This window comes from Sorex araneus, chromosome 2, assembly GCF_027595985.1.
Source record: "Sorex araneus isolate mSorAra2 chromosome 2, mSorAra2.pri, whole genome shotgun sequence".
Lineage (NCBI taxonomy): Eukaryota > Metazoa > Chordata > Mammalia > Eulipotyphla > Soricidae > Sorex > Sorex araneus.
In genome coordinates this window covers 363,729,131-363,752,021 of record NC_073303.1, presented here as the reverse complement: position 1 = coordinate 363,752,021, position 22,891 = coordinate 363,729,131, and positions in this window count along the sequence as shown.

Sequence of the window (22,891 nt, the reverse complement as noted above, 5' to 3'; positions counted from 1 at the left end):
TAAAATCAGAAATAAAAGAGGGATGGGATGATTGTACTCATTCGTGGAATATAAAAAGAAACATAAAATGAGACTAATACCCAAGGACAGTAGAAACAGGGGCAAGGAGAATGAGTCCACGGTTGGAAGCCCGCCTCAAGTGCTGGGGGAGAAGGCAATTGGGATAGAGAAGAGACCATTACGACCAAGATAGTTGGAAATGATCACTGGATAGGAACTGTGTGCTGAAAGTAGGTAAAGGAACAAACACGATAATCTCTCAGTGTCTGTGTTATAGACCATAGTGCCCAGAAAGGGGAAAGGGAGAGAGAGAGAGAGAGAGAGAGAGAGAGAGAGAGAGAGAGAGAGAGAGAGAGAGAGAGAGAGAGAGAGAGAGAGAGAAGGAAAGTGCCTGTCATAGAGGCATAAAGGCAGGCTGGAGGAGGGTATGGCAGAAGATAAATTGGGGTCATTGGTGGAGGGTAATGGACAATGGTGGTGGGATGGAGTTGTATGACTGAAACCTGATCATGAACAGATAACTATCTGTATCTCATTGTGACTCAGTTAGAAAAGATTATTTGGTTAAAAAAATTTAAAAATGAAAAAAAAATTTAAAAAGAAAAACAAACTATGTAGATTATGTAGCTACTGTTCAGAATTCTACTCAATATGTTGTTGGAAGAACCAAGTATGGAAATGATCTCCAGGCACACATGCTGGATAGAGTCACTTGTCACTTGTCACTTGTCATCCGTTTATCTTCGATTTGCTCGGACAGGCGCCAGTAACGACTCCATTCATACCTGTCGCATGCTAGTGTAGTCCAATGGTATCTGCTCGCTCTAGGAACAGGAAGAGCCTCAAACCATTCATTCAGGGTTTTGGCAAAGAAGTCCGACCATCTCATAGGTGAGCAGCCACACAGTCTTTTGACATCCCATGGAATCCAGTCGGTAACAGCTCTAGTCCAGTGGTCATCTGTAAATTCTCTAAATCGCATTACATGTCCGGCCCATCTGATTTTTGCTGCCTTGGCAAACGAGACAGTGTCCCTGATTCTTGATCATCTATGGAGGTCAGAACTCCAGATTCCTTCTCTCACTTGACTGAAACGTGATACTCCAAGCATAGCTCTTTTGATTCTTCTTAGGGATACCCGAATAGCATTCTCATCCTATTTGTATAGGGCCCAGGTCTCTGAGGCATATGTTAGTGCAGGAAGAATGGTGGAGTTGAAAAGATGTGCCTGGAGTTGGAGGTTCTTCATCCTCTTAACCACTTCTTTGATGCTCTCGAAGGCGTTCCATGCTGCTCTCTTCCTCCTGCACAGTTCTGGCGTCAAGTCGTTTCTCATGTTGAGTTCTCGACCCAGGTACACATAGCTGCTGCATTCGGAGATGTTCTTTCCATTGAGAGCAAATGGAATGTCAGGGACTAGTTCATTTTTCATGAACATTGTCTTGGTGAGATTCAGCTGCAGTCCAACTTTTCCACACCCTGCGGTCGAAATCGGCCAGCATTTGTGCCGCTTGGCTAATGTTTGGTGTTATGAGAACGATGTCATCAGCGAAGCAGAGGTGGTGTAGTTGCAGACCCTCTGGATAGAGTAGCTCATGTAATCTTCCAATCAGGTATCCACAGGAAGGAAGGATTTACTTCCCAGCTACCAGGTGTGTTTCTAGAAGACCGGTCTCAACTCTCAATTTCTATATGCATTTAGTTTGCTAAAGAAAGTCATCTAGTCCAAGGACAACGTACAAAAATCAACTAATTTCTTGATGGAGTTCAAAGGGAGTGGGATGAAAGTCTGATCCTCATGACAACATTGCAAATTCTGAGTCTTCCGATCTTCCAAACTCCCCGTAAAATTGTCTGGAGCCAGCACTGATTGTACATTATAGACTGGCATCCCCTTCATCCAAACCTTGCCTCCTCTCCCTCCTGTTCCTAGGTTCTGTTCACATAAAAGCTGGCTCTAGGAATTTCCATGTGCTAACTTCCCTCTCCATATCTGCTTCATGGAAAACACATCAGTGATACCCAGACCCGAGCACACAGTCAAGATTTGTAAAACAGGACTATAACAGCTCATGAACTTGACTATGCCTGACTTACTAAATAAAAAAGATTATCATTAACAATAGAAAGTATCTGAATATGTTTCCTGAATTAGCCAGCCACTGAAATCCCTGATGTCACCAAATCAGAGCCACTGTAAAGTCTTGGTTGGTTGGCCACCCTGGGAATGAAGGCATTTTCAGCTGACCCAAATTCAGGGCTGAGACTAGCTGCCCAAATGTTCTGTAGTTTCTAGGGACTTACCCTGAATGATCATCTCATAGTTCTCAGCCACAGTTGACCCATTAACCCAAGTTCTTCCAAAGGAAGATGGTTTCTGAGTCTTGGCCTTGGTTCTATCTTTTCAGCAGCTAAACATTGTCCTTTCTCTTACTCCACATCAAGTGATCCAAACAACTCAGCCCAAGACTCCAAAAAAAAAAAAAAAAAAAAACCCGGAACAACCAGGTTCCTAGTGGGGAACTGCTGAAGGGAAGACAAGTAACATACCATGAACAAAAACCACTGAAGGACAGACTTGCTTTATAAGCTGATCAAAGTTACCGCTCTTTTACAGAACTGAAACTGCCTTTTCAAAAATCCAATAGACATTTTCTCCAGTACTTTCATATCAGGGCTTCCTCTGTTTGAAATATATTCCTTCTGAATCCATGACGTAAACTTTGTGATTGTTGGAAACAATACACTCACTCAATTGTTCCCCTCCCAATGTTGATCCATTCATGAAAAGAGGAGAGAGAGAGGCTAAGAGACAAGAACCCTTTTGCAGAAGGCATGTTCCTTCTCACAGCTGCTCAGGAAATCTGCTCTCCCAAAGCTCCCAGAAAGCCCTGAAGGAAGATCACAATGACAGTGAGGTCATATGCTCAGGGCATTACCTTTGCTATTATTTTGTATTATTGTTTGCTACTGTGGTGTTGTTCCAGCTAAAAGAAACAGCTTGTTCTCTAAGATGTTGTGTTTTCTCTAAGATGATCTGAGTCATCCAACACCCACAGTCCCATGGGAGGGGAGATAAGAGTCTGGGTTATTTGGAGGTGCAGGGGATGACATACATAGAAAGCAGGTCATAGTTTTAAAATGTGGTTCTAGAATTCAGTTTTCCCCCAAAGTGGGTGCTGCTGGAACAACGGCAGAGTACTGGGTGGTATTAGTAGCTTTGGCTGTAACTGGGGAATATATTTTGCTCATTCATTGGAAGAATAATTTCCAAGAGGCATTGAGTGACTATTTTTTTGGAAAGGGGTTATTTGGCCAAATTAGTTTGAAAACCTCTGTTAGATGAGCAATGGTAGCTCCATGCTACCAGCTCTGTATGTGACACCTCTTCCTTTCATTTCCACATATTTTCAGCATCAAACACATTCTTAGAATTTCTGGCAGTTTCTAATAATTAAAATATCATGTGCTATGAAACAAAAGAAACACATACGTTTTCATCACCTGGCTTTTTGTCCAAGTGCAGCAGAAAATAAGCTCTGCGTGTTCAGAGAGGGAAAAGAATTGTTGGAAACTGTAGGAAAAGTCTAGAGCTTTCTTATAGATACTCCCGGTGAGGTTTTCTATGGTTTCCTATATGCACGCATGCCTGGAGTCCTATCATGTCTGTGGCAATACTGAGGCCGCAGTCTAGTTAAGTGTCAGTTCAGAATCCCACTGAGAACTAGTCAGGATTTTCGTGGATTCACAACTATGCTTTTAAGTTGTATGTCTCAACCCATGCGAACTAGACACTTATCAAGTCAGAAATGGAAAGTCAACCAGTCATCAGTGCCCGCTTACCCTTGCCCAGTGGGTGTGTTTGACTTCGTTGTTGCCAGGACTCTTCCCTGACTCCACTGGAAAATAATCTGGGCAGGGCAGGGGAAAAGATAACTGGGGATAAGGTTGACTTACTTTTGTTTTGTTTTTAATCCTTTTTATTATAGTTTAGGTAACGTGGTTCCAATGCTGTTAAAGTTTGTGGTGTTATTATACAAAGTCACTGCACCCCGACACCACCAATGTGTTCATGACCCTCCATGTCTTTTCCTACCTCATCTCTAGTCAGATCTTCATTTTAATCCTACCCTTCCCCCGACTGCTTATTAATAGGTTTTGTAATCCAGTGACACGGGTTTGTCATTGTTCCATGTTGTCTAGTCCTTTGTTTTGTCTCTATATTCTACTCCAGATAAGTGAGATCATCTGGTATTTGTCTTATTCCCTCGGACTTATTTTCCCTCACTTGATACCTTCTAGTTCCACATAGCAGCAAAATACACAATTGCATCATAAACAAAGAGATAGGCCGAGAGCTGTCCCTTTTGTAATAGCATTTCTTAATACCCCAAATTGTTTGGCTTAAATACAATAGAAAATCTCAAAAAGTTTGCCTTTCTAAGTAAAACTTAAGATATAAGGCTGTGAATTTTTGTAGTCAAAGGAGTCTTTATATGATTACCAAAATCATTTTTCCTCAAGGGAAAAAAATCCATATGCTTATAGTTTTCATTTATTATAAAGCAATTTAAAATTATACATTTTACTATAAAGAAAAGTTCCTATAAAAGCAGTTTGCACACAATATAAATTGAATGGATAAAAACAAACGTAACAAAGTGAATTTTGTTGTGGCTTGGGTTCCCTGAGCAATGCTCGGGGGCGGAGCGCATCTCCTGACACTCAATCAAGGAGAAGGGACAGTTTGATGCTCAGACCCAGGGATGAGATGTTGTTCCCATCCAACATGTTGAGGGACATCAAGATCACACCTAGGGGCGCTCGGAGCCGAGAGACAGTGTATGGGGGCCATCATACAGCAGCACTGCAGAGTGGGGAAGTTGAGGTGGGGGTGAAATGTGATGCAGGAACTGAACTTGGGATTCCCCAACTCCAGCCCTTTGAGCTACCTCCCTAGCCCTGACAAATGGATTTTTGTGTTTTAAACTTACCAGAGAATTTCAACTGAGAAAGTCACTGTCACTGTCATCCCGTTGTCCATCGATTTGCTCGAGTGGGCACCAGTAACGGCTCCATTGTGAGACTTGTTGTTTCTGTTTTTTGGCATATCGAATATGCCATGAGGAGCTTGCCAGCTCTGCCGTGCGGGAGAGATACTCTCGGTAACATGCCGGACTCTCCGAGAGGGGCGGAAGAATCAAACCCGGGTCAGCTTCATGCAAGGAAAACGCCCTACCGCTGTGCTATCGCTCCAGCCCACTGAGAAAGTAAAAATTAAAAAAAATTTTTAATGGGATTTGTGGGGGCTGGAGCGATAGCACAGCAGGTAGGGCATTTTCCTTGCACACTGCTGACCTGGGTTCAATCCCTGGTATCCTATCTGGTCCCCCAAGCACCACCAGGAGTAATTCCTGAGTGAAAAGCCAGGAGAAACTCCTGAGCATCGCTGGATGTGACCCGCCCCCCAAAAAAGCAAAAAAAAAAATTGGAATTTGCAAAATTTAATACAGCATGTTGTATCAGAAACCAAGTTTCCAGGGCCTGGGGACAGGTACCACATCTGGTATTGTGACTTGGGTAAGTCACTTAATCTCTTTATTTCTTCCCTTATCTGAAAATAGTGTTGATAACAATGCCTAACTTATATAACTAAAATAGGATTAAGTAAATAAATATTTGCAACGTTTTTAAAATTCCAGACATGTTAAGAAGTGCCAGATGTTTGCTAAGCTTATAATTAAGTTTCAAGAACATACCTATTTCATAAATTAAGGAAAACTTGTATAGCATATCTGTTGTTCAGATGAGTGGATAAATAGATTACAGTACATATACACAATGGAATACTACTCAGTTAAGAAAAAGAAAGTTTGCAATTTGCTAAATAACTTGATAGATTTGGAGGATAACATAGTAAGTGATCTGAGTCCAAGAGAAAAAGACTGATATATAAAAACATTACCAGAACAAGCCATTCTGAGAGAGTCCTAGAGTCCATACGACTTCGATCACAGTTGTTATTATAATTGCTCTTTTAGTTGTGGTATTTATTTATATCACTTTCATATAGTGACTAATAATAAATTAAAACTTTATTACCAGGAGGTTGACTCCATGGCTTGGAGGCTGGCCTCACATTCTGGGGAAAGGGCAACTCAGAGAAGGGATCACCAACTATAATGTAGTCGAAGGCCATGTGGGGGAAGGGAGTTGCGGGCTGAATGAGGGCTAGAGACTGAGCACAGTGGCCACTCAACACCTTTATTGCAAACCACAACAGCTAATTAGAGAGAGAGAACAGAAGGGAATGCCCTGCCACAGTGGCAGGGTGGGGTGGGGGGAGATGGGATTGGGGAGGGTGGGAGGGATGCTGGGTTTACTGGTGGTGGAGAATGGGCACTGGTGAAGGGATGGGTTCCCAAACTTTGTATGAGGGAAGCATAAGCAAAAAAGTGTATAAATCTGTAACTGTACCCTCACGGTGATTCACTAATTAAAAATAAATAAATTTAAAAAAAAAAAAGAAAAGAAATGATCTAGAATCTGCCTGTGGCAGGCAGACTTGGATGGTGGTAGGAAAGTTAAAAATGATGGTGGTGGGAAGGTGTAATGGTGATGGGACTGGTGTTAAAATGTTAAATGTAATCAATTAATGTGAACAACCTTATGAAAATAAAAGTTAAAAAAAATTTAAAAAAACTTTATAACAGGTAGTTGTGCACTGTAGCACTGTCGTCCCATTGTACATCGATTTGTTTAAGCGGGCACCAGTTATGTTTCCATTGTGAGACTTGTTGTAAGTGTTTTTGGCATATCGAATATGCCATGGGTAGCTTGCCAGGCTCTGCCGTGCGGGCGGGATACTCTTGGTAGCTTGCTGGGCTCTCCGATAGGGATGGAGGAATTGAACCCATGTCAGCCGTGTGCAGGGCAAATGGTCCTACCTGCTGTGCTATTGTTCCAGTCAGGTAGGTGTGAATATAAACAAAAAATTTATATAGGAATTTTTACTATCCACACTTTCGGACACCTATTTGTGGTCTTGGCAGTATCCCCTGTAGATGTGTGTGTGTGTGTGTGTGTGTGTGTGTGTGCGTGCGCTCGCACGGCCGGGGGAGGGGGAGGTTACTATATAATATTAAATTTATGGATCTCAGACTATTTTTATTTGACCCAAAGCATAACGGTTCCTACATTACCTATAAGATTGTCGGATTCAGTCGCTTTGTTTGCAGGCCTGGCCTCTATTCCCTCTCCAACACTGACACTTTCCCTGACACTTACCAAGTTACATGAAAAATAAAAGAGATAGTCAGAGGCAGAGAAAGAAAAACACAAATAAAAGAAAACCAAGCCAGTAGTTTTCAGTAAGTTTGGATGAAGTAAATAACAACATGATCAGAATAATATCATTTAAACAATTTACTTTAGATAGCTTACCTGTAGAAATCATGTTTTTAAAATCAAATCTTCTAAAAAATCCAATGAGACCTCAGAGCAATCCAACCTTCAGTCTGATCCTGGGAACTTGGAGAAATATGGTACACACCAGGGCATGGGGGAAGCATGTAAGTCAAGTGTAATGTGCTTGCTGGAATGCTTCCCTTTGTCTTTTTTTTGTTAGCGAATATTTTGGAATCCTGTCCAAATTTACTTTTACTGGGAGATTTTTCAAAATGGACCTTTCTATCTTAATGTGCTAATGAAAGGGTTAAGACTCACTTGGCAAAATGTAAATGTTTCCAAAGTGAACCTGTGAGCAAAACTTAAGAACCTATCCTGAAGAAATGAGAAGAAATTTCATACACTACTATACTCAGCATGTAGAAATTATGATACAAAAATTCCCTCCCTAAGCATAGGGTTGCTGGAATTGGACAAGGAAAGGCCCCATTTGTACTCCTCAAAATAAAGGTTTTCGCATCCAACTTCGATGTATCATCAAGCTATTCACTCATCCAGTCTAGTCATTTAAAAATTATAATTTTTTCCTCTCACATAATTCTTTCTCATTTTATTTTGTTTTTTTCTCATTTGTTACGCTATTCTTTATAAATAATACTTTTAAGCTAATAAGTTTTTAAGACAACAAACTCTTCTAAACCAAAAGAAGATGGATGGAAAATATCCATAGCACGGAGCAATGCACAAAAAAAGCAAGGAGGCTTTAGGGAAATCAGGCTTCCGCAGAGAGCAAAATGGGGAAACATCTATATGTGTGTGATAAAAATCCATCCATTTTACATTTCTATTAACTTTCCTAAAGCAGTCTAAACAAATTAGTCTACATGGGTGACTTGAAAGACACTATTTTAGTCTTTCACGATTCTGGAGGCTGAGAATCGGGCTTCGAAAATGAAGGAGTCAGTCGGACTACGCTCTCTCAGATCTGGAGCAGAACCTTCTGTCTCGGTCTGGGCAATCCTTGGCATTCCTTGGCTTGCAGCCTCATCTTGTCAGTCTCTGCCACTCTGGTCACATGACTGTCTGCATCCTCATTTGACTTCTTAGAAGGACATCAACCAGATTAGAGTAAGAGCCCTCCCATAGGTCCTCACTTTATTTTGCTTTTATTGTAATTTTTGGGTATTTTAAAATATTTATTTTTGTTATTTATATTTATATTGACGGAATGTGGTTTCTATTATTACGTCTGCTGCTGTCACTCGGCGCTGCACCACAAAGCACCAGGGTGCCCCAATATTCCCCCCAGTTCCCGAGTCTGCTCCATTCACCCTCTCCCTTCCCTGCGTACCTCCCCACACACGACTTGGTAAACTCGACTCTGTTGTCAGTCTTAGAGTTTGTTTTTATTGGCCGCTCTATTCCCTTGCTTTGTTTCTCTCTACTCTACATATGGTGAGATCATCTAGTGTTTGTTCTTCTCCCTCTCATTCATTTAACATGACACCCTGTCGTCCCACTCAAGTGTGGTTAGAGGCAGCGTTTCATCTTTTCTTATAGCTGAATGGTATTCTAGCGTGTATCTATACCTCCGTGTTTTGACCCATTCATCTGTCACTGGGTACTTAGATTGTTTTCAGACCTTCACTATTATGGAGAGGACAGTAATGAACATAGTCTGCATGTTTTGATATAAGGCAGAGTTTCCAATCTTATCTGGTCTCCCATCTTCTTTTCAGAAAAAAAAAGTTTACTTAGTACCCTTCTAAATATCTTTCTTCTTTAAGTAAACAAACAGAAAGTGTCCAGTTGCTCTCGAGGGTAATACTACTCTCTTGGATTGTTCCAAAGCCCCCCTGTGCCGAGGTACTGACCAGTTTGGGAGACACTATAGACCGTTCTCCCTGGGATGAGATAATGAATATGTTATTACTGTTTGGATTTGTATTTCCCTAATATTAAGTGATGGTGATTATTGTCATGTGTCTATTGTCCATCTCTGTCTTTGAAAATTTTCTATTCAGCTCTTTTCCCAAGTTTTAATAGGATTTTTGGTTTTTGTTGTTGTTGAGCTTTCTGATGGCTTTCTATATCTTGAATATTAACCTTCTGTCAGATTCATGGCATGCAGATATTGTCTCTTTGTTTCTTTTCACAGTGCAGAAATGTTTTAATTTCATGCAGTCCTTTTTTTTTCTAAGCTTCTTTTGCCATTGGAACTGAATCATTGAAGGTACTTCTGGAGATAATATCATAAAGAATTCTCTCCATATGTTCCCCTATGTATTTTATAAATTTAGGCATGTAATATCAAGGTCTTTAATCTATTATGAATTAACTTTTGTGTACAGAGTAAAATTTGTGGCTTTGTTCTTTTTTCTGTTCTTTTTTCTTTCTTTGCACATGGCTAACCATTTTTCTCAGCACCATTTGTTGAAGATACTTTTCTTGTTTCATTTTATGGCTCTATATTTTCTGTCATAAATTAATTGCCCACCCATCTGATAGACTAATTCTGGGCTCTATATTCTATTCTATTGCTCTCATTTAAAAAATAATTATACTATTTTTAAATGTCTTTTTTTTTTTTTTTTTGCTTTTTGGGTCACACCTGGCGATGCACAGGGGTTACTCCTGGCTCTGCACTCAGGAATTACCCCTGGCCGTGCTCAGGGGACCATATGGGATGCTGGGATTTGAACCCGGGTCGGCCGCGTGCAAGGCAAACGCCCTACCCGCTGTGCTATCTCTCCAGCCCCCATATTTTTAAATGTCTTATCCTGAAGTAGTGGATAGTAGGATTTATACATATCTTATATGTGGAACTCAATTTAGTCTATAATAACTACAAATAGTCATTTGAAAAAAAAAAAACCCAAAACCCTCAGGAACCAGAGAGTTAGCTCAATGGGCTGGAACATGCACTTTGTATGTAGGAAGCTTATATATAATTTCCAATACTACATGATCCCCTGAGCACTAAGCCATGAGTAGCCCGAGCACCACTGAGTATGTTCCCAAACCAAGAAAAGCTAATAAAAACAAAACCCGTAATCGGTATGCTCTACCCACATATCTCAGTTTCAAAAACATCTGTCATTATTGCTTATTCTATAGATTAAAGGAACTTCAGTGTAACGTGTTTTGCCTTAGGTCACAGAACTAATAAAGAATGGAGTCAAAAATTGAGTACAGTCTGTAGACATAAGCTCTTCATTATAACATCTTGCCAAAGGACATGACTTTAATTTTAATAACTTTTCAGTACTGTAAGTGCTGTATGAAAAATCTTTAAATTCCATTAAACTGATAACAAGTTGGACTGTAAGAGGAGTACATTAGGTTGGAGCATAGGGTAATGTTCAAATCCCTATTGTCCACTCTTTGGGGGGCATAATGGGATATTACTCCCCAGGCCCTGGGACTTCAAATACTACAGTTGGGAAAGCCAATGGGTATTAAAAAAATAAGTTAATATTCTTTGGACTGGAGCAATAACACAGCGGGTAGAGCGTTTGCCTTGCACGTGGCCGACCCGGGTTCAATTCTCCATCCCTCTTAGAGAGCCTGGCAAGCTACCGAGAGTATCCTGCCTGCATGGCGGAGCCTGGCAAGCTCCCCGTGGCATATTCGATATGCCAAAAACAGTAATAACAAGCCTCACAATGGAGACGTTACTGGTGCCTGCTTGAGCAAATCGATGAACAATGGGACAACAGTGCTACAGTGCTAGGATCCTTCAATTGCATAAAGGGTAGATATGTGCTCAAGATAAAAATCTCCATGTATCCTTTCTAAAAGCCAAAGAAACTATTTTATTTAACTTTTTTTTTGGGGGGGGGTGAGCTGGGGGGCCATGCACACTTGTGCCCAGGTCTAATTATTTGCTTTGTGCTCAGGGATCACCCCTGGTAGGATTGAGGGGATCATAGTTGTGCCAAGGTTGTCTTTCCCAAGGCAAGCACCTTTCCCACTATCTCTCTGTCCCCCAGAATATATTTTAGTAAAGCATTTACAACACTACATTTCCAAATCATATTATGTGGTATTCTATAAGCACTTTCTAAAATACTAATTATTTCTATGCAAACTTCAAAATCCTACTTCATCACCCTTACACTTAGTATTAATCTAATTCATGTGTCTTCTCTAAGAACCTTTAAAAGGAAATGAAATATTTTTATAAATCAAAGTAGTAGTTCTATTACTCAGTAGTAGTTCAAATATTTTTTATTTATTTTGAAATACAAATAAAATTCAAATGAACAATATATGATTATTTTTAAATGTTTTGTTTAGAAATGGATTGACATGGAGAGTATCATGTTGAGTGAAATGAGTCCGAAGAAGAGGACAGGTGTAAAATTATTGCATTCATTTGTGGGATATAATATATATGAATATATATGTGCATATATATACATATTAGTCTCATACTAATATCCAAGATGAGGGCAAAAATGAGACTAATATCCAAGGTGAAGGTAAACAGCGACCAGGAAGACAGATCAATGGTTGGAAGCTTGCCACAAGAGTGTGTGTATAGGTGTGTATGTGGGGGCGGGGGGGATCAGGGGTAAAGGGCACAAGTAAAGAGATACACCTGATAATATTTCATTATCTGTATTGCAGACTCTAAGTTTCAAAAGGAAAGAGAGAGACAGAGAGAGAAAATGAAAGAGAGAAAGAAGGAGAGAGAGAGGGGCTGGAGCAATAGCACAGCGGGTAGGGCGTTTGCCTTGCACGCGGTCGACCCGGGTTCGATTCCCAGCATCCCATATGGTCCCCTGAGCACCGCCAGGGATAATTCCTGAGTGCAGAACCAGGAGTGATCCCTGTGCATCATCGGGTGTGACCCAAAAAGCAAAAAAAAAAGAAGGAGAGAGAGAGAGAGTAAGAAGCGTGCCCGCCATAATGCCTTCAGGCAGGGGGTGGGGGATGGGAGACCTGGAAGAGAGGCTGGGACCACTGGTGAAGGGACAGGTGTTGGAACATTGTATGACTGACATCCTATCATGAACAACTTTATAAATGTGTTTACCACTGTGATTCGATTTTTAAAAATAAATGGAAAAAAATCAGTTTCAAAAAGTAAAATAAAATACATTTTAAAACCACTATCATCATTTAAGGAAAAGGCAGGCAGGGCCTCGAGATGGCTCAGCTGCAGAAGCGACAGCTTGGCTGCTGAGGACCTGAGCTCAGACCCAAGAACGTGCACACGTCCTGAGCCTGGTCCTGGCAGCTCAGCAAGCCTGGTGCTGCAGCAAAAATGTGTGCGATTTCCAGGCCACTGCAGTTAGGTGTGTGGGTGAGCTCCACCTCCAGGCTGCGCTGCCCTGGTGAGTGCCACAGCCAAAGGTATGCAAGCACTATGCCCGGGTGTGGGACCCCCAGTTTGCCTGTACCTGAGTATCACAGCAGTCCTAGGCGGGCACTAGATCTAGAAAATGCGCAAACACCACAAGGAAAGGTGTGTGACAACAAGTGAGCTCATGTGTGAGCATTGCAACTGAAAGTGTGTGATGTCAGCCCTCTTCTGCCCCCAGCATTACTGCAGCCAAGTGTGTGAACACTGCAACCAGATGTGCAATGTCCCGTGAGCACAACCGCCAAGTATGAGAGTATCACATGTGTGCGAGCCCTGAGGTTCCCAGTTTTATTTAGTCTACCACCTACTTTTCAGAAAAAGAATTTACCAAAACAGAAAAAATTTTTAGTAACACTGAGAAATGCTTCGAAACGCTTAAGAAACGTCTACATGCACATTTACTCCTTCCATGAGAACAGGAAGGAGGAAGGATGGCTCCGGAGGCTAAGGACTTTTACTCTGCGTTTTGTAGATTCAGGCAACCATTCATCATGCAGTTCCTTTTCTTAGGTTTCACAAAAACTAGCACTAGGATTCCCAACTAATGAGTATGAAGTTGGAAAGAGGAAAGGACATTTGATCATTCTCTTTGGGGGATTGGAAAAGATTCCTATCCAAAATCACTTAGGTGACTTTTCCTTTCTGATAGTGTATCAGTACAATCCCATATTCCTGACTTCATTTCAAGAAACCATCTGAGATACCTCCAAATATATTTTTGATGGTATAAAAAGTTAGAGATGATACTGAAATGCATATCACAAAATGATAGAAAATGGACTCCTTGGGTGCCCAAGCAGGGGGTGCAGCTTCAACCACAGGACCACCTCGGCTATATACTCTCAGCCGATCAGAAATCCCACGAACAAGTCAGAGTCTTAGGAATGCAAACAAGGAGTCTTATCCTGCTTCCTCCTTCTCTTTTTTCTTTTCTTCCCTTTCTTCTGGTGCCTAAACCAACATATAACTTAATCCCAGTATCAACTTACATACTACACTTGTTGCAGGTTCAAAATTGAACTCTAGTTAATATCTTATTCAAGGAAATCATATTCCAATGATTACTTTTCTAAGATTACAGCACTATCCTGCATTGCTTCATCCAATTTGATATTTATTGAACCTCTCATTATCTACCAGACATTACGAAAAGACTGTGGATACGGCAAAATTACATTTGAGTCTACCCTCCCTCTTTCCCCAACTTAGCATATGGTCAGAAAGGGAAAATGGCCATTGAACAAATAATCAGTTACAAAAGTAATTATGTGCTAGGAAATATAAGCACTGTGATAACACATAGCAGGAGCCTATTTTGACCTTACGAAGAGGTGCCAGCAGTTGAGCCTAAAGAATAACTAAAGATTTCTCTGGAAAGGAAAAGATGGTGACATAAATCAAATTATTATGGATTATGTTAAAGAAGGGTCTGATTACAAAGTCAACAGAATGACTTTGAGAGCCAACTCTATGTCAGGCAACATCCCATATAATCTCTTCAGGTTATTAGGTTTAATCAGATGACAAAATATTATCCCTATATGTTTCATTTATTGTAGCACTGTCACTGTAGCACTGTCATCCATTGTTCAACAATTTGCTCAAGTGGGCACCAGTAACATCTCCATTATAAGACTTGTTACTGTTTCTGGCATATTGAATATGCCATGAGTAGCTTGCCAGACTCTGCCATGCGGGTGGAATACTCTCGGTAGCTTGCTGGGCTCTCTGAGAGGGGCGAAGGAATAGAACCCAGGTCAGCTCCGTGCAAGGCAAACACCTTACCTGCTGTGCTATCGCAAAATAGTTATATTTAGTGAAACATAAAGAAAGTCAGAGGGTGAGAGAGATAAAGCACAAATTCCAGCTGTGAGATGCAGAAAGAGAGTACTTACCTACCTCAGTACTTTTTGTAGTGCAGGAGTACCGCTATTTATTCAGCCACTGATTAAACTGACTGAAGCGATTTAGCCTAATACTTTTAAAAGGAAAAATAAGAAATGTATTGGGGGTGGAATTGGTGAATGCATAAAGCATAACAAGCTAATGTTCTATATTTTCTAAGTAGCTTAATCATAAAGGTCCTTTAACAAAAACTAGCAACATCTTATAAAAATGATAAATATTTTAAGTTTCAAGAGTGGTTATAATTTTGGGGATAAGAATGGTAAAAACCTGAGATCTATATTTCCAAACAGGAAGTAAAATCTCTTTCTGTAATTTCAATAAATTCCAAATTGATAATAAAAGGAATAAAACAGTTATGACTGAAATTTTTGTATTTTAATTATCATTTTAATAAATTGCTGAAAATTTTCTTTTGTGTATCTAACAATAAAAGAGGAGATATAGTTGAAAAATCCAGTTCTCACAGTCCTCAAAACCTTTGTAGAGCACTTAAACCTTGTCAGTATGCTCAAATCACTTGTCATCCCATTGATCTTCAATTTGTTCAAATGGGCTCCAGTAACATCTCCATTCGTCCCTGCGTGCTAGTGTAGCCCTATGATATCTGCTTGCTCCAGAAACACGAAGAGCCTCCAACCATTCCTTCAGGGTTTTGATGGAAAAGTCTGACCATCTCGTAGGTGGGCGACCACATGGTCTTTTGATGTCCCATGGAATCCAGTTGGTAACAGCTCTAGTCCAGTGGTTGTCTCTAAATTTTCTAAATAGCATTACGTGTCCGGCCCATCTGATTTTCGATGCCTTGGCAAATGAGACAGCATCACCGATTCTTTTTTTTTTTTTATTAGTGAATCACCATGAGTTACAAACATATGAACTTTCATGTTTGCATTTTGTTTATATCCCTCCACCAGTGCCTATTCACCTCCAGCAATGTTCCCAGTATCCCTTCCACCCTCCCACCTCATCCCTCCCACCCCATCTCTGTGGCAGGGCATTCCTTTTTGTTCTCAATCTCCTTTTGGGTGTTGTGGTTTGCAACAGAGGCACTGCGTGGCCATCGTGTTTGGTCTATATTCTATTTTCAGCGCGCATCTCCCCATCCTGTGAGGGTCCTCAAACCACACTTTACCTGGTGTTCCCTTCTCTATGCGAGCTGACCCTTCTTCCAGCATGTAGGGCCAGCTTCCAAGCCCTGGAGCCAACCTCCCAGTACGTATCTCTACTATTCTTGGGTGTTAGTCTCCCATTCTGCTATTTTATATTCCACAGATGAGTGCAATCTTTCTATGTCTGTCTCTCTCTTTCTGACTCATTTCACTTAGCATGATACTTTCCATGTTGATCCACTTATATGCAAAGGTCATGACTTCATCTTTTCTAACAGCAGCATAGTATTCCATTGTGTATATATAACAAAGTTTTTTTAACCAGTCATCTGTTCTTGGGCACTTGGGATTTTTCCAGATTCTGATTATTGCAAACAGTGCTGCAATGAACATTTGAGTGCAGATGTCATTTTGACTATACTTTTTTGCTTCCCCGGAATATATTCACAGGAGTGGTATTGCTGGGTCAAATGGGAACTCAATTTCTAATTTTTTGAGAAGCGACCATACTGTTTTCCAAAAGGGCTGAACCAGTCGGCATTCCCACCTGCAGCGTAGGAGGGTCCCTTTCTCCCCACAACCACGCCAACAGCGGTTGCATTTGTTCTTTCGGATGTGTGCCAGTCTCTGTGGTGTGAGGTGGTATCTCACGGTTGTTTTGATGCATCCCAGATTCTTGATCTTCGACAGCTGTCAGAACTCCGGATTCCTTCTCTTACTTGTGTGAAACGTGATACTCCAAGCACATCTCTTTCGATTCCTCTTTGGGATACCCAAATAGCATTCTCATCCTGTTTGCATAGGGCCTAGGTCTCTGAGGTGTATGTTAGTGCAGGAAGAACGGTGGAATCGAAAAGATGTGCCCGGAGCCAGGGGTTCTTCGTCCTCTTAACCACTTCTTCAATTCTCTTGAAGGCGTTCCATGCTGCTCTCTTCCTCCTGTGCAGTTCTGGCACCAAGTCATTCATCATGTTGAGTTCTCAACTCAAGTACACATAGCTACTGCATTCGGAGATGTTCATTCCATTGAGAGCAAATGGAACCTCAGGGACTAGTTTGTTTTTCATGAACATTGTCTTGGTGATATTCAGCTGCAATCTGACCATTCCACACTCGTGGTCGAAGTCGGCCAGCATTTGTGCCACTTGGCTAATGTTTGGTGTTATGAGAACAATGTCATCAGCGAAGCAGAGATGGTGTAGTTGCCGACCATCTATCTTCACTCCCATTCCTTCCCGTTCCATTCCAGTCATCACATGATGCTCTCAAGGGTGGCACTGAAGAGTTTTGGTGAAATGGTATCACCCTGCCGAACCCCTCTCTTTATGTCAATGATCACTTCCTTGTAGAATGGTGAGATCCTGATGGTGAATCTGTAATACAGCTTGCGGAGGATCTTGATGTACTGAGTTTGAATGCCCTGTTTGGCTAGGGCTTCTATGACCATCTCAGTCTCAACAGAATCAAAGGCCTTCTTTAAATCGATGAACGTTAGACAGAGTAGCATCTTGATCTCTCAAGAAACTTCAAAGAGGTCGGTCATTGGAGGGATCAAACCCAGACGACCTACCCTACTTGCGCCAGATAAATACCTCATCAGCCGACCTCCACTACCTCCACTACCCAGCCACCATCACGCTCCAGGCTGCTTTCTGGACACTTGGGCCGAACCTCACACATGAGTGAAGCCCCACAGAACCAGGTAAAGCAGAACTTTGTGACCTTGGACTCTTGGCTCAATAAGACCCAGAAACAAGATCCTCTGCCTTCTCCAATCTCCAGCACCCCAGGGATCAAACCCAGACGACTCATCCTACCCTCGCCAGATAAATACTTCATCAGCCGACCTCCACTACTTTCACTACCCAGCTACCGTCATGCTCCAGGCCGCTTTCTGGACTGTGAGGCCTCGACACATCATAAGACACTTAATACCCATTTTCCATAATTTCCGCACTATATTTGATGGGATTCAAATATAGTGTGAACCATGGGAATATCTGTTAGGGCGATTAAAGGCCTCCCTAAAAGCCTCCACCCCTCTCAGAGATCCCGGCAAGCTACCGAGAGTATCCTGCTCGCATAGCAGAGCCTGACAAGCTACCCGTGGTGTATTCGATATGCCAAAAACAATAACAACAATGGGCCTCATTCACCTGACACTGAAAGAGCCCCCAATACGGCAGCGTTAAGAAGGATGAGCAAGATCTGCTCAAATAAAAAAAAGAAAGAAAGAATGCTAGCAATTAATCCTTACTGTAACAGGATTATATCCAAAATACTTTCATACATCTGTTATTTCCATTTAGTCTCACAATCTCTTTTCTACCTTTTAAGCTATTTAAGGATGTTGTTTGCTCCATTTTATGGATGAGAGAACCAAGACATAAAATTCTAAGTGATGTTTTCCAAACTCAGAAAGCTCTCAAAGGGTTCAAGAGTGCCGCAGCTCTCAGAATACTATATGATCTTGCCACTAGATTAAGTTTTCTCAGTTGCAACACTATTGAAATATAGGACAGGACAAAACTTTTTTCTGGCCATTATAGAATGTTTAGCTACATCTCTGTTTACTTAATGCCAATCATAACTCCATACCCCCATCCAACCAAAAAAAACATTTATAGAAATTGATGAATGTCCCATGGAGGACCAAAATCACCCTAGTTGAGGACTGCTACACTAATTTATTCTTCCTGCTTGCTATATAGATCTCAAGAATGTATGTCTCTGCAAATACAATTAAACACAGCCTTTTAATGTCGTTATTTGTATTATACATTTATATTTTATTAGCTCTTCTTTCCACATGAAAATGATTATTAATGTCTTTGAAAAAATTTGAAGAATATATTATTAAATGTATATGGCACACATGTATTAGTTTAGAAAATAAATTGTATATCACATCCCTGTGATATAAAAAAAATAGTATTTACTCCTTAGGAGAGGACTGGACTGGAGTGGTAGCACAGAGGGTAGGATGGTTGCCTTTCACGCTGCCGACCTGGGTTCGATTCCTCTGTCCCTCTCGGAGAGCCCAGCAAGCTACCAAGAGTATCCTGCCTGCATGGCAGAGCCTGGCAAGCTACCTGTGGTGTATTGGATATGCCAAAAACAGTAACAACAAGTCTCACTATGGAGACGTTACTGGTGCCCGCTCGAGCAAATTGATGAACAGCGGGACAACAGTGCTCCAGTGCTACTGCTTAGGAGGAACATGGTAGACAAAAACAGAATTATTTTAGTAACTTCATTTCATTCCTTTCATTTTGTTAAGCAGGGACCTTTTTATTAGATCTGAATCCTTTCTAATTAGCACATTTGATGCTTTATGTAAAACAGTGTGACTAAAGGGATTTTTCAAACTTGAAAGCAGTTTAGCCAGGCTAAGCATTCCTTTTGCAGTCTTTATACTCTGAAAGTGCTTACCATCGGAATCCTTTTATTTCTCACATATAGTGCAAAGATAAGGCAGCTTCTACTCATTACCATGGTACAGTTTTGTGCTCTTACGACTTCATGAACAGGTGCTTTAAATCACTAACAACCTGTGCAATCTTGAGTAAATCACCCGATCTCTCTGGACTTGTTTTTTTCATTCATTACAGGAGAAATTTAAGATTGATTATTACGGATTCCTTTCAGTTTTAAATTTTAAAGTCATTATTTACTCAAGAAAATCGTGCCAATACTATTATAAACTGTTACAGAAAATAAAGGAAGATAATTTATAGCTCAACCTATTTTCTAGAGCATCAATATGCAAAATAAAATATAACAAAACTAAATAAGCTTAAAAATTCAGAATGGAAAACTAGCACCCAAGGATAGTAGAGATAAGGACCAGGAGGATTGCTCCACGGCTTGGAAGCAGCTTGGAAGCCGGCCTCACATGCTGGGGGAAAGGCAGCTCAGAGAGAGAAGGGAACACCAAATAAAGGATACTTGAAGAGCCTGCTCAGGATGGGAGATGCGTGCTGATAGTAGACTATATACCGAACACAATGGCCACTTAATAACCTGCATTGCAAACCACAACTTCCTAAAGGAGAGAGAGAGTAAAAGGGAATGTGCTTACCACAGAGGCTGGGGGGCAGAAGGGAGGGGATAGGATGGGAGTGGTGGGAGGGATACTGGGAACATTACTGGCAGAGAATGGGCACGGGTGGAGGGATGGGTACTCGATCATTGTATGACTGAAACGTAAGCACGAAAGTTTGTAAGTCTACAACTGTACCTCATGGTGTCATTAAAAAAATTAAAATAAAAATAAAGAAGAAAATCTCATGAAAAAGAAGAAAAAAAGAAAAGAATTTCTATTTATATCAGCATCTCATCTGTGTGATTTCTCAAGGTAAATTGTGAACTATTAACTTGACCTATTTTTTTCTCTCCAACTGAAGACTCCCCGTAAATTGGTGAATTAGAGAATCATCCTTTGGATTGGGATCTCAGGAGATTTTCATGATTGGGATATTTCCCACATAAAATAAAGCATTACCACCTTCACTGTCACTGTCATCCCGTTGCTCATCGATTTGTTCGAGCAGGCACCAATAACGTCTCTCATTGTGAGGCTTATTGTTACTGTTTTTGGCATATCCAATACGCCACGGGTAGCTTTCCAGGCTCTGCCGTGCGGGCGGGATACTCTCAGTAGCTTGCCGGGCTCTCCGAGAGGGGCGGAGGAATCGAACATGGGTCGCCGCATGAAGGGCAAATGCCCTACCGCTGTGCTGTGGCTCCAGTCCACCTGGGGGGTACAGCTCAGTGCTAGAGCATTTGACTGCAGATTACTACCTTAAAAAACAAGATAGTTCAAAAAATTAATGAGATAGTTAAGTCATGTGAAGTCCTATTTCTCATGAATAAATGTAAAAAGCTCGTGTAAATACTAACAGTTTGCATAAATACAAAGTAGAATACAGCAATTAAAAAAGTGTATGTTATAAGATAAGGTTTATCCCAGAAAGTAAAATAGTGGTTTACAAAAAAAAAATAATACTAATAACTAGTCAGGAGCCAGAGAGATAATTCAGTGACCTGAGCACATGCTTTGCATGTGAGAAGCCCAGTTTGGACCCCGAGAACTTCACAGTCCCCTGAGCACTGGAACACTAGGAATAACCCCCAAGCACCTAAGAGGAATTATTCCTTGATTACTACTGGGCGTGTCCTCAAAACAGAAAACAAACAGGGAGATAGAACAGCAGATAGGGCACTTGCCTGACACAAAGTCAACTTGGGGTCACCCTACTGGAAGTGGTCCTTGAACACAAAGTCCTGAGCACCAACAGGTGTGGTCCAAATCCCACCCCACCGCAAAAAGAACAATATAGTCTATGCCTATAGTAACAGATTAATGGAGAATTATGATTATCTCGTCCAACTGGAGCCATAGCACAGCGGGTAGAGCGTTTGCTTTGCATGTGGCCGACCCAGGTTCGATTCCTATGTCCCTCTCAGAGATCCAGGCAAGCTACAGAGAGTATCCTGCCCGCACAGCAGAGCCTGACAAGCTACCCGTGGTGTATTCAATATGCCAAAAACAGTAACAAGTCTCACAATGGAGACGTTACTGGTGTCCACTCGAGCAAATGGATGAACAGTGGGACGACAGTGCTACAGTGCTATGATTATCTCATTACTTGTATTGGGAAAAAATGGTGTATTTTCATGATAAAAATTCTTCAGACAGGAATTTAAAGGAACTTACTCAACCTTACCGAATGCTCTATAACAAACACAAACCACACGGATAGTCCATGGTGAGTGACTGAACAGTTTTGCTTGTTATGAAAAGGCAAAGATATCCACTCTAATCACTTCTAATCAACACTGTACTGGCAACTTGACCACCAAAATAAGGTGAAAGAAATAAAAGATACAAGATGAACAAAAAAAGCAAATAGTCTTTATTCACTGATGACATAATATCCATGCAGAAAAATCCTAAAAATTCTTGAAAAATAATCACTAGGACTAGTAAATGGAGAAAATTAGGACAAGACCAATGCAGAAAATCAATTATACTTTATGTGCTAGTTACCATCTTCTGAATGCAAAATTATCCCAATAACATTATGTATAAAGACAACAAAAACTATAAAACAGAAACAAATTCAAAAAGAGATGTGTAGGTCTTCACTTAAAAATGGGAATGTTGATGTTGATGAGTTATATTTAAAAGAAAAGCAGATTATATATGCTACTCATGAGTTAGAAATAGGACTTCTTAAACTTTTTCCATTCATGTTACCTTTTCAGATGAGAAATTTTAACATATCCCCAGGTGTATATAATAGGTACACAAATAATGTATTATCTGATAAAATTACAAGCTATTTAAACAGAAAAAAAACATTTATTTCTCATTATTTAAGATTTTAATGTATATATTTAATTAAGACACCATGACTTACAAAATTGTCCATAATAAAATTGTTTCAGGCATACAATGTTACACCACCACCCACCACCAGTGTCCTAGGGTCCGGCCATCCTCCAGCCTGCCCCCTTTAATAGGTATATACCAAATTTATTCCATATTGCTTGCTCCAACAACCATAAAGCAATGGCAAATGGAATTATCGGAAGGTAAATCAACAAAAATCTATTTGTAGTTATTAATTGCTATATAATTTTAACCTATGCACATAAGGAAACTCAAATTATTTAATACAGTACAGTATACTGCCTATTCTCATTTACATAACTAAGTTTTCAACCCTAGCATCTAAAACATATTGCATTAAACTTTATAATTAATGCATTTTAAAACAAATTTTTCTTGGCCCCCGCATTCAGTTATACATTCATATATGGGGTTTGTATAACTGGCATTTTTTGCCACATAGGATTCTGATTAAGAAGGTAAGGTTTCAAATGCTCAGTAATAAAATGTCAGCTTTACCCATCTAGATTCACCCAATCTGTCATAGCCTCATCAGTCTTTTTTTTTATAGAAATTGGCAATATGGTTCTAATCCATACAGAAATAGTAGGGAACTAGACATCTAAAATATTCTTTTTAAATAGCTGAAGGATTTATACTACTTAAATTTAAGATTATAACTTTGTAGTGATTGAAAGT